Raw genomic sequence first — 21,323 nt, forward strand, 5'->3', positions numbered from 1 at the left:
TAACTCTGTGCCTCAGTTTCCTATACTGATAAATTGGGGTAATAATGTACCTACCTCACAGGGTTGTTGCAAGGATTTAAATGAGATCATCCTTGGGAAACTCATACCAGTGTCTGAGAACCATTAAACCAATACTTTAAAGTATTAGCTATCACCCATCATCACTTCCCTTGGGCAGCTTCTGCCTCCTTCACAAATGAGTAACAGTAAAGAAGTGCTAGTGTAGTGAGAGCAGTCACACAAGTGAATAAAGACAAAAGGCAAAAGCAATACAATGCATCTTCAGGAATGGAAATAGTAAGTGACAGGACTGGAAAATATTATGAATGAATGACAGAAAAACCCTACCTTGAGGTCACAGGCTGACACATTGTGTTGGGCTTTTCCTTCCCTGAAACTGCCCGCTTTCTCAGAGGAGGTAAATTTACATGAATCGTATTGCATGGATGGAAAATAATAAAGTAATAGACAATGATTTTTCATTATTTATTCCTCCATTCAAATAATTACTTTTATTCTTCTCTTTGCTAATTGAAATAGATAAGTGCACAAATATATACATAAAATATAACAAGCAGTGAGTACTTATCTGGTGCAGAACCGTTGGATTACAATCATTGCCTGTCCTATTGAGTTCCAGCTGCTGGTTTTCTCTTGAGGAAAGGATTCTCCACATTTCTTGTTAATCAGCCCCATCAGAATTGCATTTACTCATTGATGTGTAACCAGCCTAGCTTTCAGTAGCAGTCAGATTAGGCAGGGCTATGCTGAAGTAACAGAGAAAATTACCTTAGCTTACAAGAGCAGAGGTCCATTTCTCCCTCGTGGCTCATGTCATGGTGGATTAACCACAGCTCCGCACCTCTTCTCATTGTGGGACTAGTCTGAAGGAGTAGCCTCTGTCTGGAACATTGGCATCACAGTAGAGAAACAATGTGGCAAAGTTTAAACCCACTCTCAAAGCTTCCACCTGGGTGTAACACACATCACTTCCACTCACCTTCATTGGCCAAAGCAAGTAACATGGCCAACCCAGTCGTGGAAGTGGATATTGATCAACAGTAGTATAACCTATCACACATTCCTGCTGCAACAATTATCGATTCCTTTTTTCCCCCCACTGAGTTTCAGTAGATTCTATTTTTCCAAGTTAATGTAAATCATCTTTATCATGATTTTTGCTTATTTTTGTGTGACTCCTGATTAGTTTGGTGATGTCTGGTACTAAACACAGTATTACTATCCCAAAGAGGATGCACATAATAAAAAGGCTAAATGTTTTGGGGGGTTTTTGTGTGTGTTTTCGCCAAAGTTAGGTTATCAGATCACTATGTGAATTCATTCTAACACGATTTTTCATGAGTTTCTATATTTGTTCTCCAGCTCTCTATTAGATCAATAAATATGTCTTTTAATCTTCTAAATCTTTTGCCCCATGGGGCCTGGCAATTATAATAATTGCACCTTTTGTGTAATTGTCAAAAATACTTGCTGATAAAATGATTAAAATAAACTAAGAGCATCCCCTAAAATAACAATACTAGGCTTCAATCCAACTCTTCCACCAAACTGTTCTGCAATATTTAAAAGGGCAGATCTGTGTCTTTGGGCTTAGAAAGTGATGATGTCACTCTTAATGGAATTGGTGAGATTGGAGAGTGTTCATTATTTAATGACTATAGTGGGCTCTGAAAGCATCCTGCAATCCATGTGCCTTATAATGCCAAGTCACCAAAATCAAGGAGAAAGAAAGAATTAGTTTAGAAGTCATTCTCTTCATGAGTCAGGGAAAAACCAACTTTTGCATAATATACCTCACATACCGTTTCCAAAATTACATTAACCACTTTGAGTTTGTAGAGTATTTTTACCCAAATTACCGAGACTCATCTCAACTCAGTACCCTATCTCCATAAAATGGACCAGAACCAGAACTTAGGTGAGACAAGTTACTTTCTTCAAGGGGCTCCATAAATTTCATCATTTTGCCAAAATCCATCTATAGCGGTGTTTCTCAACCTTGTTTTCATTGTCATCCCCTTAAGAAGACGTTTTAGTTTTTTTTCTAATCACCCACACACAATTTTAATACCACAGATATACTGTATATCTGATTATTATATGTATATCTGTACTTTATACATTAAAATGTGAGAACTATTTTTTACCCCATTGAGAACACATGTTCTTTAGGACAGATGCTTCTCCTCTCCCATGCACTTCTACCTAACTTACACTTCCACCATAATTTTCTGCTCTTCTTCCTCAGCCATGCCTCTTTGCATATTCTCACCTCTGGGTCTTTGTTGATGCTATGCCTTCTTTCTGGAATAACCTCCTCATTTCTGTTGAGCTCAACTATTTTTCAAGGACCAGATCAAGCTCTACTTCCTCCAAGTAGAATTTTTCCCCAATACTAAATCAACCTCCATCCATCTACAACACTGACCTTTCATAGAAGCCATTTTCTTTGCTCTGATAAAACATCTCAGTCTACTTTATTTAAGTACATGACCCCCTCTCTAGACTGTAAGTTCAAGGACTATCAATCTTTGGATTTCCCACTGTTCTTAGCATAACACTTTGTTCAGAGAGAGTGCTCAATAAATATTTGCTGTATTGAGTTTATTAATTTATGGTTCAATTTATTCCTGCTAGCACCTCATATTAAATATAGACTTCAGCTGCCAAAGAGCTCATGTTGTCATTTAGATGAATACATAGACATAGATGCGCACATACACATTTTCCAAATAGCTTGGGTGGGAAAATGGGTTATTCCTTCAACCCTTCATCCTCTGCACATCAAACGTGCGGTTCCTCTTTGGAAAGTTCCCTGTTCCCTGATCAATAGCACCACTATTTTTCATATTTCACTGGCTCAAATTTTCAGAGGCACTTCAATGCCTTCTTCTCCTTTATTCTCCATATCTAAGTAGGTGCCCAAACTTGCTCATTCTTCATGAATCTCTGATTTTTGCTTTTCTCCGTGATCTCACTGCCAGGACCTTACTCTAAATCTGTAACATCTTATCTACAGTGAGCAGCTCCACCATACTTTGCTTCTTTCCACATCACTAGTCATAATAATTCTTCAATAATTCTTCCTCAGGGTTATCTTCCTGAAGTATAGACTGTGATCTTATTCTGCTGCCCAGCTGCTTAAGAACCTGCATACACTTTGGAATAAATTCAACCAACTCAACATGACTGGTTTGGACTGAATTCCTCCCCCTACCCCCAAAATACGTATGTTGAAACCCTAACTCCCAAGGTGATGGTATTTGGAGATGGGGCCTTTGGGAAGTAATTAGTTTTATATGAGGTCATAAGGATGGGGTCCTCATGATGGGATTAGTGTCCTTATAAAAAGAGACACCAGACAGTTTGCTCTCTCTCTTTCTCTGCCATGTGAGGACAGAGCAAGAAGGCACCGTCTGCCTGCCAAAAAGAGAGCACCCATCAGAATACAAAGAAACTGGCACCCTGATCTTGGACTTCCGGCCTTGTTTAAGTCACCCAGTGACTGTTATGGTAGCCTGGACAGACTAACATAATGACCTTCAGGATTCTGCTTCAAATGGCTTTACCCAATCAACCCCAGCAGCCAAGGCTCCCCATAAGCAATATTCAAATCTATTTAGGCCTATATCATTTCACACTCATGCTAGGATGAAATTATCTCTACTTAAATTAGTTAAAATGCTTTTCAAAACTATTGGTTACAATGAGGATTGTTATTGTTTGGATACCTTTTCCAAGGAATGTTCTTGCTAAAATGGTCTATAAGCCTCAACAACTGTAAAATGTATAGATTGCAGGGCCTTCCCTAAGGCTAAGACAGGAATGGTTGAATCTAAATTCAAAATACCTTAGCTTCTTATACCAAAAGTAAGACTAAAGAGGGAGAAATTTGATCACTCATATTCACACATTTAACAAATATTATTGTTCACCTATTTTAAGCCAGGCTCTAAGCTAGGTGTTATTAATACAATAGCCAAAATGGACAGTTTCTACTTTCTTAGAACCTGCAACTTGTAGGATGGATGAGTCCAGATGTTTTCTGTATCACGTATGGAATACTACTTCCATGTGGTTTCATGTTTTGATCATAGAGAAGCTAAGTGGCTTATTTGTTATATTTCTCTTTTATTTTTATCTTTGAGGCTGCCTATCTCTCTCTCTCTCGCTCGCTCTGTTTCTCTGTCTCTCTTTCCCCTACTACCTTCTTCTTGTGCATAGATGGATGGAAAGAAAGTTCTCGCCCAACTGAATTTTTTTTCATTCAACTATAGAAGATAGGCTTGAAGAGACAACTCTCCATTGTGCTTTAGCAAGAATATCCTGAGAATCAATGGGCTTTCTGGGAAACTCATAGCAGGAAGTCATGACAGGAGGCCAAAGAAGGTTTCATGTCTGAAAATTTACTCTCTATGGACATTACAAAATAAACTGACTGAATAAGAATCTAAAAAATTAAGCTTTTTGTCCCATGTTTTGGAGGATAACTTTTCTCTTTCTAAAGTTAATACTTACGCCCAAGAAAAGATTTGGATTTAGAGAAAATAGTTTTAAATTCAAATCTGTGGATTTTCTTTTGGGAGTTAATGTAACCCCATACAAATATAATTGTGTTTATTTCCTTTTGTGAGAATGGTTTTGCACATTTTACGTGTCCTCCGATGTCACAAAGCAGCATTCTATTCATTTGATGATGTCATCTTCTATTTGGCCAGTTCTTTTCTAAAGATTAAATGCTGAACTATGAGAGGATTGTGGACAGCCAAGCACAATTTCAAATAGACCCTCAGTCTCTAAAACGGGCTTTTATTCATAGCTAAAATGCAGTTGCATCGTTCACTAACTTACTGTCTTTTAAGAGCTTAAAGTCCATCCACGTGAGCTCCCCTCTCACATCTGATGCGTGTCTTGCACATCTTTGTGAAGCACATTATCCTTCATTGACATGCCTGATGTCCCCCGCATGGGGGAAGTCTCACTATGGAGCAGGCTTGTCATTTTAAAGTCACAAATTAGGTAAAAAGTACATAGCAGTCACAGGTCTTCTGGTGCTATGGGATTAAGGGTGACAAAACTCTTCTGGGAGAAGAAACACAAATGCTGATAACTTGCTTTCCATCGAGCTATGCACCACAGCAAACAGAGAAAGAGCAGAGAGGCAAGAGATCTTGTTTCTGGAGAGCAAAATCTTAAGGCCAACTTAATCAAGTCTTTGGCAGTTTTGTGCATCATTTTCCCTGTCTCTAAAATAAAAATAATGATAGTTTCTCATTCCTAGATGTCCAACTAAAAACAAAGTCTTCGACTTTTTCAGAAAGAAGATCAAGCTACTTGAATATTTTCAATATATTGTACCTTAAAAAGTATATCTTTTTCAAAATATAATAGCTATAAATTGTTGTATACTTGCTGAGTGTCATATACTTTGTTAAATTCTGTTTCATCCTCCCTACAACCCTATGACTGTATATTATCATTATCCTTACTTTACAGGTTAGAACATTAAGGCACAAAGAGGACACACTGCTGGTAAATATTGAAGCCACGATGTTAATCAACACTCTTTATCACTACACAATACTGCACCTCCATAATTTTAATTAGGAGCTTCATTACCATCACCAGTCCCAGTTCCAGCCCCGTTGCTAACCCACTAGCTCTACCCTAGAAACAGACAGAAGTTATTAAACACGTCAGGCAGAACCACGTAGATACATTGGTTAAGAATTAAGACTGCCAGCTCCATCTTACTGTTATGGGAGCCCAGGCAATTTATTTTGCATTCTTGTGCTTTGCTTTCTGATCTGTAAAGTGGAAATGAAAATAACAATATCTATTTGCAGGGTTATTATTAGTATTAAGTGAGATAACCTCCATGAAGCAATTAGTGTCTGTCACTTACACCAGCTGTTTGTGTTAACGCATGAAGACTGTATTTTTTTAAGCTTTGTATTCTCAGTGCCTACTTAATGCTTGACTTACGACAGATTCTCAATAATTGGCTGATAAATTAAGAAAAATGAGGTAGGCCAGGGGTTGATTGTCAAAGGACTGTAAGCCTATCCCAAAACCAGGTTTTGTAACAAATGTGAAGTCAGAGAAGTCAGAGAGATGATCAAGCTTCAGATACTCAGTTACCCAAAAGAGGGATAGCAGATGTAAACAGAGTAAATACAACCACTGAGGCTAACAGCAAACTCAAGGTCAAAGCTGTCAGAAGCTAAACAAAGAGAATCTGCAGGACGTTGGAATGTGGGTGCATGCACTAGATTATAAAAGGTGACCTATCTGCCATTCTTCTGCCTTTCCTTTTGTAAACAAACATTTGCTGGGTACTTTCTATGCATCCAAAACTGGACTAGGCTTTGCAATTATAGTTATTAAACCATTAAGATTCCTGAATTTGCTTATTTCCTTTTTATGCTTATCTGAACTGCAAAGAAGGTTGCTACTAAAGCAGAGGGAGATTTCTCCTGCCTTGATTTCTACTGAGTATGATCTGTATCAGATGCCAAATTTCATGCGAGACAGACAGCCATATGTAGAATTTGTCCCCACCAAAAAGTTAAAGAAGTGGTTTCCTAAGCCACAGATCCACCTCACTCACTTTGAAAATATAAAAGGGGGAAAGAGAGAGAATAAAAACTGAAAAAGATTTGAGAAGAGATTTCTTTGGAGAGAGCTATGCATTGAGTTTCCTCCCACTTACTCAGGACAGAAGAGTGTTCTGGTATTACTTCATTCCTCTCCAGCACAGTGAATGGACTTTCATGGCACCATTTGAAGAACTAGACTTTCCCTTGCAGTTGATGGGCACAGAAGACTGAAGCCTGACTCAGGCCAGAGCTAACCAGAGTGACCCACAGCAGGCTCCTCGATGGGTGACCCTGTTGGAATTGAATTGAGCCACTCTCCTAAATTTTTGTTGGGACAAGCATTGTACGAATGTTTTTCATGGAGGAAATGCAAGTCCCTTGGTATAAAGAGCTGGCATGGCGTCAAAGCATGTCCTGTGAGAGCCACCTGGAGAAGCAAAGGAATCCCAGGGACAAGAAGCTAGAAGACATTGAACAAGGGCCTGTGGAAGAGAGCTAAAGTGACTATGCAATATAGAGATGGTTCTGACAGGGTCAACAAACCTAAAAGGGAGAGGTCTCCAGGGATGAGAATCCCAGAAGAACCCACAAAAATGCCTACCAGAGAGAGAATCACCTTAGAAAAGTACCCAGCCCAGGAAAGCCAATTTATGACCTTGTCTATCCCATTACTGCTGCCCTTCCAAATCTCAATAGAGTCAGGAACAAGCTCAAAAACTGGGTTGAGAAGATTGTTAAGGACGAGGACAGCACAAGGCATGGAAACACAGAAGCCAACCACGTTACTCCTATCACGTCTACCAACTAGAAGGCCTAAGCTGGAAAAAAGGAAAACATCTGATATTCAGTCAAGTTCATTTTGTATTAACATCTTAGACTTGGCAACTCTGATTTATTCTTGAGACTAGGTTTCTTCCTTAAAAGAGAAGGTAGGATGCTAATACCTAAGTGTGAGCAGAAAAATTATGGAATGCACCCAAATTCTGATTTCTGCAGCAGGAGATAATTACTCTACTGACTGTCTCAAATACAGCTGAGGGAGAAAATAGTACAGTTGTGTTTTTATCACATGTCATGAGTCATGTTTTTCCACAAAGGCATGAATCTCACATCTCACAACTAATCTGTCTCAATCTCTCTGTCTTCTCTTTTTCTCTCTCTTCTGTCTGTGTGTCTATCTGTCTATCTCTTCTTCTCTTTCTCAGGGATTTTTGGAATTATCTTTAAAATGAATTGAAAAGAAGTGGTATTAGCAAACCAACATAGGTAAATAACACTGTCAACACGATCCAGTTTGCACCCTCTATTAATCAATGTTCTATTGCAGACAGCAGAACTCACACGTAAAGCACTTAGTCCACACACAGCCTTGCACGTAGTTAGTGCTCAACCAATGAAAGCTATTATTACTCTAAACATCACCTCTTGGGCATTGCCTAAGGACAAGTCATCTTGAGAATCACTCTTTTTCTTTGTAGATGTTGCTCTGCCTACTGCTTACAAAGAAACGCATTGTATTATACATTCTCTTTCAATACATACCTTTTGTTTGCAGATACAAAGCCTCTTTCCAGTCATTAGAAATAATAAATCACACTTGTACATTCCAAACTCTGAAGAAAATTAAATATTTACAAAGTTCTGCATGGCAAATAAAGAACAATTCATTGAGATAGGCCCTATAAGAATGAGTCTCTATGCATTTTTGGAAAATTCTATCAGAAATTTGGCCTGAACATTATAGCCATAATTTACCTGACCTTTAATGTTATCACTGCTTTTAACTTCCTCAGATCCATGCAAGAATAAAACGAGGCAAGGTCAACAGGAGCTGCTAGTTAAACCAGTATTCTTCTACAGGCTAAACTTCTGAGAGTGCCAATTGCAATTGCCTGGAAGACATAGTAGGATGAAGCAGAAAATTTTCATTTTCCTTCAACTTTTCTCTGCTCCAAAGTCAACTGCTAAAAAGTGCTCAATTTTTCAGCCATCCAATGTTACCAGAAAATCCTAAATTTTCTGGAGTTTTATGAAAACATGCATAAAAAAATTAAACATCCAAATAATAATTGATTTTATGAATCAATTCTACAGGACACTTCTACTATTCATCACTCTTGCAATGCTCCCCCTCTCCCATGAGCCAGGCTTTATCATTCCTAATTTATAGGCTAGGGAATTAAAGCACAAGGCCAGCCAAGTAGTGAGCATTGGATTATAACTCAACCATTAGACTTCTGAACTCAAACTCCCTGTTCATTTCAGTATTTCATGCTTTCTCAACCTCTTTAAAGAAAATACTTTCTACTATTTATTGAAAGTTGGTCACCTGTACAGAAGCAGAGTGATCCAATAGTTAGGACACATGAGGAGGACAGAGGAAAGACCAAGAGATGCTGCAAATACTCTCTGGGCTTTCAGATTTCCTCTTGTGAAGCAGTCATTCTCACTGCCTTGCAGGAAAGGTAGTGGAAGTGGGAAGGGAGCAGATGAGGGTTGGGAGGCAGATCACATGGTAACTGATCTTGAAAGGATGTAGAGCTGACTTCAGCCCTTCCAAGTGTGTGGTTTAGCACAGATGTTGGCAGATGGTATGAGCAAATTCAGAAGGGCCATGGAGAAATGATTAGGAGGATCTCAGCAGAACATCCAAAAGCTAGTTGATTTGCTAGCTGCAAATCCATCATTAGGCGGGGCTGGGCAGCTTTAGACACTGAGTGTCTTAGTCAACAACGCTAGTTGAACTCCCATGGTGGGCTGAGTAGGTACAGATGCTATGTGGGCTTATCTGGGAGGATAAGGGATCTAAAGAAACAGAGAAGTTTCCGTGAAGTTCTTTGAGATCTTTAAAGATAAACACTGCTGCTCTGAGATGCCATCAGCAATGACTGTTTGTGATACTAGAAGGGAGACGTTAATTGTATATTGTAAGTAAGCTGGTTTTGCTTACACCTACAAGAATAGTAACTCACCAGAGAGACATAGTGCATAATCTCACTCTCACTGGTACACAAAGGAAAAGGTTTTATCTTAACAGCATTGCTTGCTCTTTCTATGCCATACCTTAAAGATTACTCACCTTCGTCCCCTGTATGGTAAGCTATGTTCCTCCTGTTTTCCAAAGGCCTGCAATGAAGAGTTCTGCCTCCAGATATGACCTTGCCTGCTTCCCCTATTAGCTACCTTCTCATCTTTCCTTTGCCTAACGTTTCTTTCCCATTTACACTCACACCATTAGACAGATATGTCCAAATTTAAGAAAGGTTAAGAAGTAGAAAAAGTTTGAACTTACAAATATAACAATCATGAGTGATATTTCTCAAATATTTCTTTAATTTACAAAAGATTAAGATAGTCTTGTAAATAAATATTTTTCTAAGTGCATTTAAAATGTATTTAGGGGCTGGCCCAGTGGCACAGCAGTTAAGTTTGCACGTTCCGCTTCGGCAGCCTGGGGTTCGCTGGTTCAGATCCCGGGTGCGGACATGGCACAGCTTGGCAAGCCCACATATAAAGTAGAGGAAGATGGGCATGGATGTTAGCTCAGGGCCAGTCTTCCTCAGCAAAAAAGAGGAGGATTGGCGTCAGATGTTAGCTCAGGGCTTATCTTTCTCAAAAATAAATTTAATTAATTAGTTAAATGTATTTAATATGATTTTAAGTATATTACCAAGTACTTTTCCAATTGCATAAAATGAGGTTCACCTATATCTTCTTTCAGAGAATTGTTGGGTAGCAAAAAAAAAAAAAAACCAATAGGATCAGAATTAATCCTCAATATGGTATTGCCACATTCTTATATCATATTGACCTCAGCAATGCCATGAAATGGATATTACTAGATCAGCCAATGGATTTCATAGCTAAATTTTAATTTGGGCTTCACTACAAAGATCATTTCAGCACCTCATTACTTTCTGCCATGGGACAATTTTGAGCTTACTTAACATACTAACGAGCCTGGTGATCTATAAAATAGGAGGACTGGATCATTTTAATGGTCTACCGTCTACAAAATGGCTTCCCGACTCTGGGCATCCTTCACAACTACAAATAAGTCTTTGTGGAAAATATACTGGAGAAAAGCTTTGAACAGTTATTTCCTAACGCTTTTCAAGGCATAACGTCTTGTGCTTAAAATTCTTTCAACGTACAAACTAAAAGCCAGCTTTAAATTTATTCGAATCCCCTCAGCATGTCTCTTCTCCTAAGGCCCATCCAGGCCAAGGACAGAAATTGCTATTCTCACACCACCGGGTTTAAAATTCCATCCACAGGGACACCATAGGTAGGCTCTGTTGCAGAAAGAGAATCAAGCTTGGCAAATAAGCTTGTTTCTCCATCAGGTTAGCAAAAGCAAGTTATTCTCTTTCCAAAAAAAAAAAACTGCTTACTGTGGAGCCGGCTTTATACTTTCACTTTTCTTTCCCTAAAAGACTTTAAAAGTAATGATCAAGGTACTTCAAATAAATTCAGTGCCAGGCCAAGATGAGGTCACAGTCTGCTAGGAAGGACATGCTTTGCAGCATTAGCATCAGTGTTTTCTTGTCAGGAAACAGTTACAAAGAAAAACCATGCCTTCTTCCAGGCTCCACACCTGGTAGATTTGTGGGAAGAGAATAGATACATACATACATACATACATACTACATACATGCATGCATACATATAACAAAGAAATCCCCCCTAAGCTGCTAAAAAGCCACAAAACTGTGTATATGCTCCCAGAGTCCTAGCTGCATCCACATCACGCATATGGTTTATTCCCTGGTACAAGACAAAAGGAAAGGGTATATATCAGGATACACCTTTTTTCACTTCTGTCTAGTTCTGACCCAATATTTAGACATCTATAAATTATTAATGCTTTTTATTTTCTATTTCTAGACCCCTCCAAGATCGTTAAATATCCAGCAAAATTCAATTTATCTCCTTCAAATATTCCAGAAAAAGCTTGCTTGGGAGAAACCAGTCACCCTGTTTTGATCTTCTGAAAGCTACCCAGTTCCAAGGAATCTGTCCCCACCAACAGGTCCCAGGCACGAATAGGACCACCCTCTGTACTTGAAATCACAGTTATTACCACTTTCATTTTTGCCCACCCAATTCAACACAGCCTAACAAACACTTATTAAGTAAAAATTACCCATATACAAAAAATTCGAATATTGCAACTCTCCCCACTTGCTCTCTACAGCTCACATTTATCACCCTTTTCTTTTTCTTCCTTGACTCCCCTAAGTGTTCAAATAACAATAGACAAGAACTTCCACATAGCATGTGTCCTTTTACATACCCAGATGCCCTTTAGTAGTAAATAGGGCTATTGCTGGCATCAGGATGGTCAAGGTCAAGCAGGCAAACACAACTGTGTGGTGTGTGTTTAGTTAGCTCTGCAATAATTTGCTTATGATGTGTGTGAGGTTTTTTGTTTCATTTTGTTTTGTTTTTTTGTGGGGAAGGATTCACCCTGAGCTAACATCTGTTACCGATTCTCTTCTTTTTTTGTTTTCTTCTCCCCAAAGCCCCAGTGCATGATTGTATGTATCTAGTTGTAAGTTTTTCTAGGTCTTCTATGTGAGCCACTGCCACAGCATGGCAACTGACAGATGGGGAGTGTGGTTCCACGACTGGGAAGCGAACCTGGGCTGCCATGGTGGGGAGCGTGGAACTTTAACCACTAGACATTGGGCTGGTCCACTTATGATATGTGTTTTAAGGAAAAACTCAGTTTTCCACCTGTGTAGGGAAAAACCTAGTTCTTCTCTCTTATGTCTTTCTTTTTGGTGTGTTTCTTTCCTCCTCACACAGAACACTTCACTTCTGACCCTCTGGTCACCAAATGTGTGGACGTTTTTCCCCCACCTCAAGCAATTCTCTGCCATACCAGCTATGTGTCTTACAATTTAACTCAGTTCTGACACTATCTACCTGGAGTTTCCACAGAGGTGACCTAAGGGGCACCTCAAAGGCAAAGGTGGGGGAAATCTATCAGGACACCTGCTCTAGCCTATCTCACACACACACACACACACACACACCCCTACCTCTGATGTAGCACACTGTTTTTATTTATTCTGAATTTTGAACATCTATGTAAAGCTTTCCTTTGAAAAAGGTGTTGCACTGTCAAGAAAAAGTATTGATTCCAGTTCAATTCTCTTATTTTATAAATGAGAAAACTAAGGTTTAAAGAGATTAAATAACTTTCCCAAGGCCACATAGATAATGAGTAACCAAGCAAGGACTTGAACCGAGGGCCTCTGAGTCTATATCTAGCCTCTTTTTAATACTTAGGGTTTTTTTCTTCATGTCAACAAGTCAGAAGTTTACCAAATGTGTCCATTCCTGTGACCTACATTAGTTTATCCAAAACAGGGTAAACTTGCTATCAAACTATTAATTCCACCAATTGTGTTGACTGAATAAATAAAAATCAATAAAACTAAACTTTCTTCTCTCACAAATTTTTTGAAATCCTCCTAAATCCCTAGACAGAATCTTCCTTCAAAATGTTATTCTGATAAATGTCAATAAGATCAAGAAAGAAGCCTTGTAAAGATTATACAGCTCCTACACATCTATCTGTCAAGACAATGTAATTATGTGGTCAAAGATAACCCAGATCCAGATGGATTTTTAAAGTTTCATCAATAAGTTTCTGAAAATAAGCTCTTGGGAGGTCAAATGGGGAAATGATATGATTAAGGCTTAGGAAGAAAGATTTTATTTTTAGTTCACCAATATTGTCTATAAGTACAAGCTGATCATGGAAAAGAAAGGAATCCAGAGAAGTAAGCCTTGCATTCAAAGCCACTTTTTCCTGGAGACTTCTGCCCTTTTAGGAAAGAAGCTGAGATGCTGAGAAGAGATTTTGAAAGGCTTGCAGGCTAGAAGAACAAAATTTCTCTCGTAAAATACCTCACTTTGGGGTTATGACCTCAAAGAGCTGAACTCTAAGAGTAAGGATAAACCAGAAAAGGTTCAACTTTTGCAGGAATGAAACGCAGCTTCATATCACATTAATTTCTATAATTAGAATGAGATGATCTGGGATTGCTAGTGTCCCTAGGCTCTTGACAAAAGAAAACATACAATTAATAAGGCCTGGGACAACACTATCATATGCTTCAAGTTAATTTTATAATTTTTCATATACATTGTTTAGCAAAACCAAAAGTAACCATAAAATGCAATTAAAAACCAAAAGAAATAAGAGAAGATTTAGAGCTCCAGGAGATCCAGATGATGAAGATTTTACACACATACTTTAAGCCTTTATTAATATGTCCCAAAAGACAAAAAATAACATTAATAATTTTGACAAATAGAAACTATAAAATAAAACCAAACAGAAATTTCATACATAAAAATGGAATAACTGACGTGAAAAATTCAGTAGCTGAGTCTAAAATTAGATTATTCACAACTGAGGACAGAATTAGTGAACTGGAAGCAAAACTGGAATAAAATCATCAACATGAAGCACAGAGAGATAAAAGTATAGAAAATACAGAATAAAAGGTAAAAGATATAGAAGATAGGGAGAAACTCTAACTACTTGTAATTGAAGTCCCAGAAGGAGAACAGAAAGTGACTGTAGCAGAAAGAGGGAACTCCAAAGTTGCCAGGCAAGTCTCTCAAAGCAGTTAAAATCAGCTAGCTTTAGCAGCATCTTCTGCAACAATCAATGCCAGAAGAAAATCAAATGATAGAATTCTCAGTCATAGCCCAAGAATTTTGTACCTAGCCTGACTGCCATTTGCCTAAATTCAGAAGGAAACTATGAAAGCTATTCTCCTTCGGAAACCATTTTAACTTAAGGAAATGAGTATTGACATGTAGGATGGTTATATTAATGTTTTACTTTTTTAGTGACAAAAATAGTCTTAATTTATTTTGTATTCTTTGCTTTAGCGCTTGTAAATAAGGTGCTTATTAGCCTACAATAATCCAAAGCAAAAAGTATCCTAAACTGCTTTAGGTAAACTTTCAAATGTAACTTAAGTTTCAAGGAACAAGACACAGCAAATATTTGGCCTACTCCTCGGTTAAATATTCTTATCAAACTAAATGTGACCAAGAGGTGACTGAACTCTGGGGAATTTTCGCTCAGTGACGTGGCACTGAGTAATCAATTAGGAATACAGTCAGTCCCTGGAGAAGTTTTTAGTTGCAAAATTGTTCAAATTTTACAAGGATTCTCTCTCAAAAACTGTTGATCAAAATTTTACAATTCTCAGGCACTAGAGAAAGACGTTGCCTGTGGAAGCCAATTAACCTAAGGCTTACTTGGTTTTTATTTGATATCACATAAAATGAGCTTTATTGGACTAGCATCTAGCAGTGTGTGCTTTTGAAATTGGGGGAACTCTGATCACAAATTGCTTAATTCATTTAAAAATGAATGTCTCCAGCATATTTTTTGGTGCCAAAGTCACCCGAAAGGATTCATTTACTTTTGAAAGGTGAGTCATTTATCACCCACTCACTAGTCGGATGAGGTCAGTATTAATGAGGATGAGGTCAATAAAACTTTTCTAATACTGTCTTAGTAATATTCATTCCCATACTAAGAGGAATGGAAATTGATTTGATACACAGTACATCTGGATAACTGTGCTTTATTTCATCAAGCTTGATGAATTATGCTCAACAAAACATACACAAATTAAATTTCTTCACGATTCCAACACATTGTAAAAGATCACAGGATTCCACAATGCTATTGGGTTAGCCTGATGATAATAACAAAGAGTCCTTTTGTATCATGTGGTAATTCCATTGCTGTATAGAAAACGAAATTTAATGCTGAAATAATTATAGAGGCAATGCCATGATAACAGTGATTTAGAAAATTATTCTCTTTGGGAAGTTGAAATATTTCGTGAAGGCCTAGAGATCAAAGGAGAGAGAAAGTGTAATTCTGAACAGAGAAAAAACAAATACCAAACCTAGCCACAGAGCATAGTTCACGTCAGGACCAGCAGACAAGAGGTCAACAACACTAGAACTGGAATCCAAAACAGGGTTCATAAGTCAGAGCAAAAGTCAAGCTAAGATAGGTAAGCAACCCAGTTGAGATTCTTTCCACAAATAAGCCTGAAACTATTAGATGAACAAGGATATTGGGCAATCCGTCTCCTTTATGAAAGGAGCAATGACCAACAGTTTTGGCCTTTGATGCCAATGTGGGTCAATATGTCACTCTGCTGTCATCAATCAAGGGGCCATATCTGGCACTGAGACACAGGCAGAACAATGTTTTCAGCGTTAGTTGAATAATATTAGGTGTAGCAGAACCGCTCCTTTAATGCAGAGCCTTTTTAGTTGACAGAGTAATCTAGTCAACATAAAAAATAGACAAAGCATGCAATTAGAAGCAGTGTTTTCTGGATTTGACTACAGATTCACTACAACATGTACTTAGCGTATATTTTTTGAATAAGGGCTGGGAGAATAGAGAATCCACTCACATTTCAGGTAATCACGACACACCGACATTAGAGGTCATCAAAATGTACCTCTCACCGATGGAAGGAATCTCTCTCCACAACTTCCTTAGGTCATGGGCATGCGCCCTCAACCAGAATACTTCCAGGGAAGAGGAGGGGCAAATTCTTAAGATTGCCAATTCTACATTTTTCCTTTTTAAAAAAATTTGTATAAGTAATACATTCACAGGGATCAAATTTTTAAAATTATAAAATGATACTGGTAAAAGGCCCCCCTCCAACCCAGCTGCCCAGTTCTACAACCACACCACCAGCACCACTGAACCCTCGCCCACAACAAAGAACCATCGTTATAAATTTCCAGTTTTTTCTTCTAGGGATTTTGTGCATACAAAAGTGAATGCAAATAGACTTTTTTCCAGTTCCACTTTTAAAGAGTTCTTATTTATTAGACAATATTCATTTGCTTCTAATTTGGCTTCCTGTTGTTGAATAGAATAGTTATAGTAATCACGTTCAAACATGTTAAATACTATTAAATATGAACATATACGAGTGTTTGTACTACCCTAGATGCTTTACAGATATTCTGGCACATTGTCCTTACAAAAATCATATAATGTAGGTATTATTTTTATTATAAAGGCAATAAACCTTGTAACAAAAAAATCAGCAAATTGCAACAGAGACAAGCAAAAATATCCTCTGATCCCCACTTTTCTTCTCCATTTCCCCTAGTGCTCACGTCTATACTCATATCTTCTTTTTCTTCCTAAATTCTACCATAATCACCTCTAAGGAGACCAACTATCCAATGCCTCAGCTCACACTTCCTTAGCAGACTTTGGAGACAGAGAGATCTGGATTTGAATCAACTTTCACCGTTCACTAGCTATGAGAACATGGATTCTTTTCTTACTTCTCTGAAAATAAGAAACTGATGTTGGGGGATGAGTGGGAGAGAGCAAAAAAATGGAAGAAACTCTTTAGAGTTTTGCAACCAAAAATTTATGATTCTCAACCATAAGTGGACCTTCAGCTTTCTTTTATTTTGTCCCTTTTTTACATATTTATTCCATGGTGATTAACCCAAACTGTTGTTATTTTTTTCCTCCTTACCTCATGTCTATCATCCTCATTATCAGCATATTAACTTCAAATAAAACCATATAGGCAAGAGTGACATAAGGGAAAATATATATTTAGTCTCTGCCCCTAGTTCCCGACACGGAGCTCCTAAAACCCTTGTAATTTTCTGAGTGATATAGATGCTAGGAGCATCTTTTTTCTAATATTTGAGTTTTCACTCCAGTTCCTGACACAGAGCTCCTAAATCCTGGGTGATAAAAGAATAGCCATTCTTTTAGAGTAGATCTGTTAATGACAAATTCCCTTAGTTTTCCTTCATATGAGAATGCCTTGATTTTCTCTTCATTTCTTTTATTCTGAGGCAACTCTTAGAGGGCTACTGGATAATTTCAGGATGGGGCTTGGCATGACCAAACCATGATTAGAAGCTTGGACATTTCAGTCCCACTCCTCATACTTCAGAGAGGGGAGAGGATCTGGAAACTGAGTTAATAATTGATCATGCCTACATGAGGAAGCCTCCATAAAAATCCCCAAACCACAGGGTTCAGAGAACTTTCAAGTTGGTGAACACATACACATGCCAGGAAAGTGGTGCACCCCAACTTCATGAGGGACAGAAGCTCTTGTGCTCAAGACCCTTTCCTACCTTGCCCTTGGTGCCTCTTCATCCAGCTATTGATTTGTACATAATAAACTGGTAAACATAAGTAAAATTTCCCTCAATTTTGTGAGCCATTTCAGTAAATTATCAAATCTGAGGGAGGACTGTGGGAAACCTCAACTTTGCAGCTGAAATGTGGGCTACAGAAGTGGTAGAAGTTGGACAAAAGTGTGGGTACCCTGAGGACCCATTATTGCAACGATGTCTAAAGTGAGGACAATCTTGTGATTCTGAGCCCTTAAGTCTATGGAGTCTGACACTAACTCTGACCAGTTAGTGTCAGAATTGAATTAAATTATAGGACACCCAGTTGGTGTCTGGAAGGTTGGAAAATTGGTTGGTGTGGGGGGAAAAAAACCCACATTTGTTGTCAGAAGTGTCAAAATAAATGTCAACAAATTTAACAGAATTGAAATTATACAGAATGTATTCTCCAACCACATCAAATTAGAAATCAACAAGAGAAACATAACAGGAAAATATTCAAACTTGGCAACTAAGTAACACAATAATCCATAGATGAAAGAGGAAGTCTCAAGGAAAACTGAAAAAATATATTGAACTGAATAAAAATGAAAATACAACATATCAAAATTTGTCAGATATGGCTAAAGCAGTGCTGAGTGGGAACTTTATAGAATGAAATGCATATATTAGAAAAAAAGAAAAGTTTCACATCAATAGTCTAATCTCTTACTTTGAGAACTTAGAAAAAGAAGAGCAAACTAAACTCAAAGCAAGCAGGAAGAAAGAAATAATAAAGATAAGAGCAGAAATCATTGAATAAAAACAGAGAAATAATATGGAAAAATCAGTGAAAACAAAGAGCTATCTTTTTTCAAAGATCAGTAAAATTGACAAATCTCTAGGGAGACTGACAAAGTAAAAAGAGAAAAGACATAAATTACCAATACCAGTAATGAAACAGAAGATACTATCAAAAGGAAAATGAGTGAATACTATATCAATTCTATGTACGTAAATTTGATGAAGTAGATGAAATGGACCAATTCCTCAAGTTACCATAACTAAGCTAATATAAAATAGATAATCTGAATATCCCTGTAACTATGAAAGAAATTGAATTCACAATTTTAAAACTCTGAAAAAAGAAATCACAAGATCCAGGTGGTTTCACTGGAGAATTCTCCCAAACTTTCAAGAAAAATTAACACCAATCCTGCATGGTCCCTTTCCAAAAATAGAGGAAGAGGAAGTTAATGTTTTGTGAAATTAATATTACCTGACAAAGACATTACAAAAAAAGAAAAATATAGACCAATATTCCTCATGAACATAGACACACAAATCCTTAATAAAATATTTCCCAATAGAATTCAATAATATATGAAAAGAATTATAAACTGTCACCAAATGAGGTTCATTCTAGGGATGAAAGGTTGGTTCAGTATTTAAAAGTCAGTCAATATAACTCGCTATATTAACAGGCTAAAGAAGAGAAATCAATTGATGCAGAAAAAGTATTTGAAAATATTAATATCCATTCATGATAAAAACTCTCAGAAAATTAGGAATAGAGGAGAACTTCCTCAATTTGATAAAGAGCATCTATAAAAACCCTACAGCTAATGATGAAAGATTGAGTGCACACACCCACACCACCACAACCATCCCCTAGATCAGGAACAAGGCAATGATGCCAATCTCACCACTATTCAACATAGTTCTGGAAGTTCTAGCTAATATAATAAGGAAAGAAAAGGGAGGGGAAAAGCTATAGAGATTGGAAAGAAAAAGTAAAACCACTCTTCTTTTTAAAAGACACGATTGTCTATGTAGAAAATCCTAATGAATCTATAAGAGAACGCCAAGTACCTCCTAGTACTAATAAATGAGTTAAGCAAGGTCACAGGATATAAGATAAACATACGAAATCAATTATATTTCTATATATTATCAAGAAACACATAGACTGAAATTAAAAATACAATACCATTTACAATTGCTCAAAAAAATAAAATACTTACATATAAATCTAACAAAACAAGTATAGGACTTATATGTTGAAAACAACAAAACGTCAATGAAGGAAATCAAAGAAGATCTAATAAAATGGAGAAACATGTCATATTCATAGATTGGAAGACTAAGCATAAAATTGTGTCAATTCTCCTCAAAATGATACACAAGGTTTGACATAATTCATATCAAAATTCAGCAAGATTTCTTATATAGACAAGACTATTCTAAAATTTATGTGAAAAGGCAAAGGAACTGAAATAGTTAAGACAACTTTGTAAAAAAAAAAATAATAAAGTGGGAGGAATCAGTCTACCTGAGTTCAAAACTTATATTATAGCTATAATAATCAAGTCTGTGTGGTATAGTTGGAGGGATAAGCACATAGATCAATGGAACAGAATAGAGAACCCAAAAATAGACACCCACAAATATGTCCAACTGATTTTTGGTAGAGGTACAAAAATGGAGGAAAGATCTCCTTTTCAACAAATTTTGCTGGGGCAATTGGATATCCATAGGCAAAAAAAAAAACTTGATACAAGCCTCACCTTATTTAAAAATTATCACAAATGGATCATGGACTTGGACTTAAATGGAAAACATCAAACTACACAACTTTTAGAAGAGCACGTATGAGAAAATCTTCAGAACCTAGGACTCAGCCAACTGAAAACTTGATAAATTGGACTTTATCAAAATTAAAACTTTTGCTATGTGAAAGACCTGTTAAAGACATTTTGCAGACTAGGAGACAATATTTGCAAACCACATACCCAACAAAGGACTGGTATCTGGTAACTAGAATATATAAAGAATTCTCAAGACTCAACAGGATAAAAAGTCCAAGCAGTAAACAGACAAAAAACATGGAGACATTTCACCAATGGAGGATATACAGATGGCAAATAAGCACATGAAAGGATGTTCCACATGACCAGCCATTACAGAAATGCAAATTAAAACCACTATGACATATGACTACACATCTATCAGAATGACTAAAATAAAAAATTGTATCAACCCCAAATGCTGGCAAGAATACAGAGAAATTGAATTACTCACATTTTACTACTGGGAATGGAAAATGGTAGAACTATGCTAGAAAACTCTTTACCAGTTTCTTCAAGAACTAAACACAAGTGCCATAGAATCAGAGAGCACTTACACTCTTAGGCATTTATCCGAGGGAAACAAAGACTTATGTTCACATGAAAACCTGTGCATGAATGTTTATAGCAGTTGTATTCACAACAGCCTACAACTGGAAACAACACCTGACACTCTACATACTGGAGTTAGACAGAGCATTTTAGTTATTTGCTTCCATGTCCTTCTCCCCAAATGAAAAATGGGATGTTTGAGGTCAGAGGTCTTATCTACCTGTGAGATATGGCATAGAGTGTTAAAGGATGACAACTCTGGAGGCAAACAGTGTGGGTCAGGTCCTACATGGTAGCTGCCTGGCCTTAAACAAGTTATTGGAATTCTCTGTGTTTCTATTTCCTCCTCTAT

The sequence above is a fragment of the Equus asinus genome, chromosome 16 (genome assembly GCF_041296235.1).
Source record: "Equus asinus isolate D_3611 breed Donkey chromosome 16, EquAss-T2T_v2, whole genome shotgun sequence".
NCBI lineage: Eukaryota > Metazoa > Chordata > Mammalia > Perissodactyla > Equidae > Equus > Equus asinus.